The following is a 9,725-nucleotide window of genomic DNA, read 5'->3' on the forward strand; positions in this document are numbered from 1 at the left end:
CATGCGTCACCACGGGAGTGGTCTACATGTTGCAATGCCCTTGTGGGCTGCAATACGTTGGACGCACAAAACGCCCCCTACAGGTCAGACTTAATGAACACATAACAAACATTATTAACGGTTTCCCTAATCATTCTGTGTCTAAGCACTATTTGAAATTCCACAACAAAGACCCCTCCAAAACCCTTTTTTTGGGGATTGACAAATATAAGCCCCACTGGCGGGGCAGTTCTTTAGTGAGGGAAATTTCAAAACTTGAAATGTCCTGGGTTCATCGCCTCAAAACTTATGTCCCTTTTGGTCTTAATATTGACACTGACGTCAATGCCTTTATTGACAATTCTTAATTTAGTTCTGTTTTTGGTTATTTAGGTTGATAGTCTCATTTATGTATACATATACATTTTTTATATAATATGGGGGTTAGATTTGTCTCTCATATGTAACATGGGGGTAGAATCTGTCTCTCATATGTACTATGATAGCTTTTTTGGCCTTGTCGGTTCTGAGATGTGGGACTGGGTCAGGGAGTCTAGATGTATGCAACTTTCATTATTAGTTGATACATATTCATTTTCTCATTTTTATTCATATTTGTTACACATATCACACTTTACACATTACATATTTTAATTTTTGAGTTATTCGTTTTTTATTCCATATTTTTTAAATCTTGGATTCTCAATTTTTTCCTTTTTCTGATAGAATCTTGGATATTAATCAGGATATTGTTCTTATGCAATTAAAAGTTTAGATTTAGATGCATGAATGGTGTTTTGCGATTATTCACGCAAATCTATATGCATGGAATACTTTTTAATAGCAAAATTTTTTTTGACCATTATATAGCAATAAGACCTCTTGACGAATGTGGTTCCTTTTGGCTATTTATAATTTTTGGTGACCATCGTTATATATGGGCTGGACACATGACATCTAGCATGTTTCCTTTGCATTGATTCCCTTGGAGGATATAATGCTGCCTATCCCATTATTGGGTTAATTCCCTTTCACTTTTTTAGATTTCATTTTCCCTTTTCTTGGGATGTGATGCGGTGCTGATGTAATATTCATTGTACCTCTGCGGCGCACCAACATGCATAAGCTTGAATTTTATGCTATTTTTAGCAGGTGCAAATCCCCCTTTTTTTCCTTTTTTTCATTTTTTAAACATCTGATACACTTGTACCATGTTGAGGTTGTTAGCGATCTACATCATAAGGAGTTCCGTTGCATCATTAGCAGTGGTACCTGTTTCAGGGCTATTTGCCATTACCTACAATGGCGTGTTATGACCTAGCCTTACATCTCAGAATGAGGCTTGGTACGCTATAGGATCTTTATGAGGTGGAGCGTCACTGCGCTGCCCGTTCCCCATTGACAACGTCAGATGTGACGAAACGCGTCTGGAAGGGCACGCAGTGACGCTACCACGCTGTTTGAGAGGAGGACGGGCTCCAGTTTCTGCCGGCCGGCTTTTTTTATATACCGTTTATACAAGCTGTAAATTATCCATACACATGTAAGTGTGCTACCTTTTTTCTTTTAATAAACTATCCAAACGATATTATGCCATGTTAGCTCCTTTCTTTTTTGGGCATTACTGAGCTCCTCATTTGGGATCACGGAGTATCATTATTATCTGGAGGGCACTATTATGAGATGAAGAGTTGACCCACTAAAGAGGAGGATATCTTCTGATGGGACCCATTGAGTATATATAAACGCCCTATCTTGCCTAATTTCTGGTAAGCGCATCCAATATACGGTGACGGGCACTTTTATGCGCTTTTGGATCGTGTTGAATCACTGTGGTGTCACAAACGTTTATCCAGATTCACATATGAACTTTTTATGATTGGACTTTTGTTTTTGTATATGACACTATTTCTTGATGCATTTCTGTGTTTTATTTTGCACTTAAGGTGTTCTTATTGTTATAATCATTTGTGATAATCACCTACACATTTTGATAATATATTTCATATTTTTTATTTTTATTTTTATTTTTATTTTTTTTATTTACAATTTTTTTATATATATCTTTTTTATTATTATTATTTTCATTAGTATAGGGTTGGCGCAGTTTTCTATTTTTTCATATTTGTTGGGTGTTATATCACATCTATTTCTGCAGCCTGTTTCACATATAGTTTATTTGTATTTATGCTTTTTTCTTAGCGCGGTATAATTTTTCCCATATATTAAAAAAGGACTGAAAATTTCCAAAAAGATATTCTTCAAAGAGAGTATACCGGATATAACTAGATTTTATTGATAGCTCTCACACCACAGATAAATAGTACAAAAATTAAATATGAATAACCCCTCCAATACAAACCATTAAAATTAAAACAAGGTCTTAATGAGACACCGGTGTCTAACATATGTACTCATCTGCACCATCCATTCAATCCATACACATCACCATGCATGGTACTAAAAAATTTAATGATATGATGAAAAATCAAAAAATTGTTTAAATAGTCTTATTTAAAATTCCATCGATGTGTTCATTGACTCCACTAACAACTTATTGCTACAAACATCCTGTTAGTTTTCCCTTTAATGGATGAATGTGACTGTATAAAGAAATATCTAATCCAAGTATATGAAAGGATCCCTGATAGGACTTCATAGAAGCTTATCCTCAAAACCAAATGTATCAGTCAGGCAATTAGACAAGGAAAAACACAGCTATGGCTTTAAATAGGCAGTCTTTCCATTTATCAGATACAGCTCACCGTTAGACATCTTGTTTCATGCTTTGTTTCTTTTACTTCTTTGATACTTTCTGTTTCTCATACAGTCAGCCTCATCACATGTAGATTGCCACATAGGTATCAACTTGAGATTTGTCCAAACACATCAGGGTTCTATATTCACAGAACTTAGATCATTACCAGCAGTTTTAGTCACATAGTAACATTATTTATTGAAACACCAGTCTTACATGCTTTGAGGAAGCTTGGTTACAAGCGAAACATGTAAGCATTTAGAGACATCGCTACATTTTGTGTAATGTGAACACCGGCATGTTTACTCTTACAGCGCTGTATTTCCTTCATCCTATGGCTCCACTAAGCGCTATATCTCTTTCATCCTGACACTCTACTAAGGTCTGTGCTCTGGTGACCGGAGAATATTGTAAGACTGGTGTTTCCATATATAATGTATAATATATAAGGTTTCAAATTTTTTCCAGTAGAGTGATGTGTATGGATGGTGCGGATGAGACACCGGTTTCTCATTAAGACCTTGTCTTAATTTTAATGGTATGTTTTGGAGGGGTTATTCATATTTAATTTTTGTACTATTTATCTGTGGTGTGAGAGCTATCAATAAAATCTTGTTATATCCGGTATACCCTCTTTCCAGTCCTTTTTTAATAACCACTGTTTTTGGTGATGGTTCATTTTTCCAGGAGTGTTGGTGCCTCCTTGGTCTCAGGCTTCGATAGCTCAAGTTTGCAAGGCTGCTACTTGAACTTCAGTGCATACTTTTACAAAGTTTTACCAGGTGGATGTTTTGAGCCACTGAGGATGCCACTTTAGTTGGTTTTGCAGGCTGCCACATGAGATTTCTAACCTGTTCTGGTTTAGTTGCTTGGGGCCTGTTGGTTTGTTGCTATGTGGCTCTCTTCTCAAATTTAGTGTTATATTATATCCCTATCGTAAAGAAAATTAAGAAACTCTGTGTCCTTTGATGTATTATAAAGAAAATTTGATTTTTGTTTTTCCTTTGAAATCCATTTCTTGGAGTACATCACAGAAAACAGGGATCCCAGCCCTCTTCCTTTGTGCTTTGTGGTTTATGGCTTGCTACAACAACTGAAGACTTGATTAACGGGGAGGGGTTGTGCCTAGGGGGAGATTACCTGACTTTTGTTCAGTGTCCAATCACCTGAAGGTGGCAGCATAACCCTGTCATAATGAAATTGAAAATACCCTGTGTCCTGTGATGTACTTAAAAAAAAGGATTTTACAGTTAAGGTTTAAAAAAATTGATTTTTGGTTTAACGCTCTATTTTCCTTGGGTACTGCAATAAGTGCTTCTCACCTGTCAGAAACCATTAATCAGACTGAGACAGAAGTACAGTTAAATAACACTTATTTAATAATAATAATAAAAAAGTAAACAGAGTAAACGTAGTCAAAATATAGCCAGAGTTCAGGAACAGGAACGGATAGTCAGACAAGCTAATATGTCAGGGAGTCAGAGCTGAGTGTAGTAGAACAGCAAGCAGGATCTGGAGCCAGAAGGAATGTCAGCCAAGCAAGTCTTTAACAGGAACTCAGGAGAGCGTCTCTAGAGATGGGACCAAGGTGAAGGCAGAGATCATCTGAGCTGGATGGCTCAAGTAGGCAGGACTGACAAGCAGGGTATCATCAACAGGTGAGTCACTGTGGGGAGAAGGGAGCTGGCAATTAGCCGACAGCTGAGCGGCCAGCTTTGAGAAGGAAGGGCTGAGCCCAGCCCTGACAATACCACCTCTTCAATGACCCCTCCTCCTCAGAGGACCACCAGATTTGAGGGGAAAACACCTGGACAGCCTGGATTTTGAATCATGTGTCCAGGTTTCAGTCTGCCTAAAACCTTGACACATTCAGTCTGGACTGTGGCTGGGGGATGAGCAGTGTTGGGTCGCTCAGTGCCAGTTGGGGGTGATGGGACCGTGGTTCCCCTCCCCTCCTTGTCCCCCTCCCGCCCTACCTTCTGGCTCTTCATTCTCACATATCCCTGGTGGATGATGTCAGCTGTATTGGAAGCCATGACTCCTCATCTCTGCCCAGCTCTGGTCTGTCACTGCCTGCCCCTGCTTCATCAAAGTGGTCTCTTCCACCCAGAGTGGAGACTGTGAGGGGGGGAGTAGAGTGGGGATCATGGTGATGACAGCAGTGCAGTGATAGAGGGAGAGAGTGATGATGAAGGGCTTGCTTCTTGTTTCAGTGTGGTGAGTGTAGGATGGTCAGCGGTGGCTGCACATGCCAGGCTCCTGTCTGTGTGATGGATGACGTGGGGAGAGACTTCGGCTCTGGTCGTGTGTCCGATCCTCTATTGCTTTGCAATGATCAATCCCCACCAGTGAGAACACATGATTGTGTATGTGTGCATCCAACTGAAAGTGAAATGTCACAGCTGGTCCTGTGTGGAACAGTCCATGGTGGAGGCCAGATGTCCCACCAGAGCCTCTATGGCCTCCTCACCCAGTACTGGTGAATGCAGACTAAAGGGTGAATAGTTCAGTTGGTTCTCTTATTCCTCCATTAGCTGCTTCATTTTGGGAATCTCCTGAGTTCATTTGTCTGGGGGAGCACTAAGAAGGATGTTATGGTTTTCTTGGCAGAGATTATTTGCTTTGATCCAGCAGTGATCACACATAGGGGTTGGATGGGTGTGACCTGTATACTGTGAATGGACTGCATGGATTGGAGGAGCCCAGGGTGAACACTCTATATGCTCTTACTGTATGTCCAGCCAGCTGTATACTGGGAGGTAATGCAGACTTCATACACCACAAGTGCCACCTAGCTGGACAACCTCTGATCACACACTACATCGTTCACTACTCATCCATAGAATACCTAGGTTTGCCTCTGTCCAGGATTCATCCAGACAGTGCAGGTTTTGAATCATGTGTCTGGATTTCAGTACGTCTAAAACCCAGACACATTTTTCAGACAGGGCTGTGGCTCCCCAAGTTGCCATCACTGGGGGGCGGGGGCGATGATGTCAGCAAGAGCAATTTAGCCACACGCACTGTTTGTGCCCTGCATTACTACTATCCCTCGGCCCCCCAAAGGTGTCCCAGGTCTTTTATAATACATTAGTGCGAGAAAAACAAAAATCGCTGCTAAAGTGTTTGGGTTTGGCTTGAAGAGAAGGTGGCAACCCTAATACCGCGTACACGTGATCAGATTCTCCGATGGGAAATGTTCGATGTGAGCTTGTTGTCGGAAAGTCCGACCGTGTGTATGCTCCATCAAACATTTGCTGTCGGAATTTCTGTCAAAAAAATGTTTGATAGCAGATTCTAAAATTTTCCGCCAACAAAACTTGTTGTCGGAAAGTCCGATTGTGTGTACACAAGTCCATCACACAAAACTTCATGCATGCTCTGAATCAAGTAGAAGGAGCCGCACTGTCTATTGAACTTCCTTTTTCCTGGCTCGTTGCACGTGTTGTACGTCACCGTGTTCTCACGTTTGGAATTTTTGGCTAACATTTGTGTGACTGTGTGCATGCAAGACAAGTTTGAGCCAACATTCTTCGAACAAAAATCCACGGTTTTGTTGTCAGAAAATCCGATCGTGTGTATGCAGCATAAGTCTATTACATCTTACGACCTTGTCCCATGTTCCCCTACTGTTTCTGGGGATGATTTCCTGTAGGAACTGACATCTGTAGTCAAAAACCCCAAGACCCATTTATATATAGATTCACCCTCATCACCAGCTTCTCTGCTTTCACTGCCCGTGTCCGCTACCTCTGCTAGAACTTCCAGGCCTCTAATCGTCACTTCTATCTGTCAGTTTGTGTGCGATTAGTAAATCTGTCCACTTGCAGACATTCAGAACATTCCACTTCTGTACCTTTTGGCACTTCACCTTTAAGTACACCTGGGGCTCCTATCTTTATTTCTGACTCAGATTAAGAACCTTTACAGCCTACTCCTGTGGGATCTGTTTTTAGTCCAGTCATTAGTCAATATAACATGCTCAGTGTTATGTCTAATTTGATTCCCCCTCTAAGCTTGGTTAAACCTATAGGTTGCTGATCCAGATATAGATTCTTCTATGGCTTATACTACCTCAAGGACCTTCCTGGTACCTTCCCTTCTGGAAAGCTTCACCAGTGTGAAGACTGGGAGTTTCTCAAGCTATTATGGCTCCCTATTGATCATGTAATGCAGTATTTTCCCTGGATAGGGAATTCTTGGACATTTGGCTGCTACTTTCTGTGGACTGTCTAGTCCTTCACCTTAAGAAACATCTTCCCACCATGGTGAATAACATCTTAACATTTGTGGATTTCACTGATTCTCAGAACTCTTGTTTAAGTCCCAGTTTGAGCTAACTAATACTACTCTCCATTCTCTTTTGACAGCAATTTTAATATGTGAAACCATGTCTGAATGGATCAGATCTTTCAAAGCAATTTCTCTAACTCAGCTCAGCTCACGAGTCTTACACGTATGCATGAAACCCCTATACTTCACCTGTGCTTTCCTCTTAGAGACCAAGCTAGTGTCTAATATGGGAGCCCATTAGGGGGATGAGCTTTGAGTTTGGGTTGACAATGAGTTGAACCTGAACCCAGGCTGTTCGCAGTTTACCAAATGGGCAAACTAATTGGCCAGATTAACTAGGTCACATCTGAACCTCTGGCTGTTGCAGCTGGAAGCCATTTATTTAGTAGCTGAATCACTTCTGCCACTAAATGATAGATTCCATCACCTAGTATCTTTTTGGAAATTAAAAAAAAGTTGGAAGGCACCCCGGGTGACTTTATAGACCACATATAGCCCTGGCCATATTTGGTCAATGATATAAACCAGCATCCATATCCAGTTTGTTGACATTCAGCAGACAGCCAGGGAACTGCCATTTGCAACAAGAGTAGTGGTAGTAAAGGATCGTCATGACATGGGTCATCGAGGCATTGCTCATCATGATTGATGGTGGATCTACTTTACTGGACAATGTGATTGATATTGGATTTATATTGGGAGATAAGTGTATTTATTTATATGTGTGTGTATTCTTTTTTTGTTTTTGTTTTTATTGCCTGGGGTACCACTCAGAATCCAAGACCCTTAAGAACATGATATGGATTATGAACAGGGCCCACACTTTTTTCTTTTTTAGCATGGAGTCAATATCCATACCAGCTTCTTATAAAGGCATAACACCTGTGTTGTCGGGAAAGAAAGGGGCAGTAAGCATGCGACTTCCCCTTCCACTCAACCATACCAGGCCACATACCAAAAGAAAAAAAGCATAGGGTTCTCAAAATCAATTCCAGACCATCCCTAATTTATATGCTATCTTGCAACCTTTTTCACTAATTTTGAGCCCTAAGGTCAACCATACCAAATCTCAGGCCTACAACTGGATAGGATAGGTCATACTATTCTCTTAAAAACTTCCTTACTCTATCTATTCTTTCTTGACCTTTGGGTACTCTCACTCTAGAGGGCAATATTTCCTACAGAAAGGCTCAGAGAGGCAAGCAAAGACCCAGTACAATCCCAAGTGGATCCCTTGGTAAGCTTTGTCCCCTTTTAAATGGTGACACTGTGTGTTGGGCATTGCTGTATATTTCTTTGGTCGAGTGGATACTAGTAGAACAAATGGTGGCATTGAGGCCCCTCCACACTCGGGAAACACTGAAGCCTATAGCATGATATGCTACAACAACCTATGGATATTTTTGGAGGCCTGGTGGTGCCACTATCTTCTTGTACATTGGGAACATAGCAAATGTTCCCTTTTACCTAGAAATGTTTCTTCCCCTTTTTATGTATGTTTTTATGTGTTCTGATAATGCTTTGTACTGATCATATTATGTTTAATATTGTACCCTCTTTCATTCTGTATTTTGAAATCTGAATAATAAAAAATGATTGAAAAAGAAAATCCATAGGAGACTTTTATCCCGGGGGCAATAAAAACAGAAAAAAAGAGTGGGGACCCCCTCAAAATCTATACTAGACCCTGATCCAGGCATGCATCCTGGCTGGCTAAGAAAATTAGGGGCTTTCCTAAACTATACCAAGCCACATGCCCTCAACATTGAGTACTTTCGCAAGAGGAGCCTCATTGTCCCCCAATGTCAATAACACCGTGTAGTAATTTAGCTCCATCACCAGTCACAATTGGCGAAGCTCGTGGACAAAACAACATGTGCCTTGATGATCATTACTTTCGTCACAAATGTCAGCTAGTTACTGAATGTCAACAAACCAGCTGGGGAGGTTGGATGTCACAAACCATATATGGTTATGACCAAATGTGGAATTTACAAAACAGGCATTTAGTGGCAGCAAAGAGAATAAAATGTTTGTACTTACAGTCAAATCTTTTTTCTCAGAGTCCATTAACCCCTTTGCTGTGTTTTTCTGCAAGTATGTTTAAAAAATAATTTCAGGCCTAATGTTTAGTTAAAACTCCCCAAAACATATATTTTCTGAAAGCAGATACCCTGGAGAATAAAATAAAATAGTGGTCGTTTACATTTTTTTTAAAAATGCACCAAAGTTAATTTTAGGTCAAGAAAAAGGACGAAGTTGCGCTGAAAAACAAGATATCTAATATGTGAAGCCCTAAAATTGCCCGTGATACAGAGACAAATTTCGGTACTCTAAATTTTCCATAAGCAAGGCTTTAAAAGCCCCAGCAGGTCATCAGTTTAGAGATAACTGTGGGCCCACAATTATTGCTCTCACTACGACGTGCACAGCGGTATGTAACATGTATAGCGCAAGATTTTCTTACGTAGACCCTCAGACACGTGCGTTTAAATGTATATGTATGTACATTACATATAGGGTTGAAGCAAAATAATCAATGGTTTTGGCTATTTACATTAAGGCAGCCATACCTAATAAAGATCTTTAGCACTGAAATCAATATAATTGAAACTTGTGTGTCTCCATGGAACTCCAGAAGAGATAGCATAGAATATAACTGTAATGGAAATTATTAGTTATAATAACACGTTTA

Source organism: Lithobates pipiens, unplaced genomic scaffold (assembly GCF_037356315.1).
Source record: "Lithobates pipiens isolate NorthernLeopardFrog02 unplaced genomic scaffold, aLitPip1_a1.2 Scaffold_3, whole genome shotgun sequence".
Taxonomy (NCBI): Eukaryota; Metazoa; Chordata; class Amphibia; order Anura; family Ranidae; genus Lithobates; species Lithobates pipiens.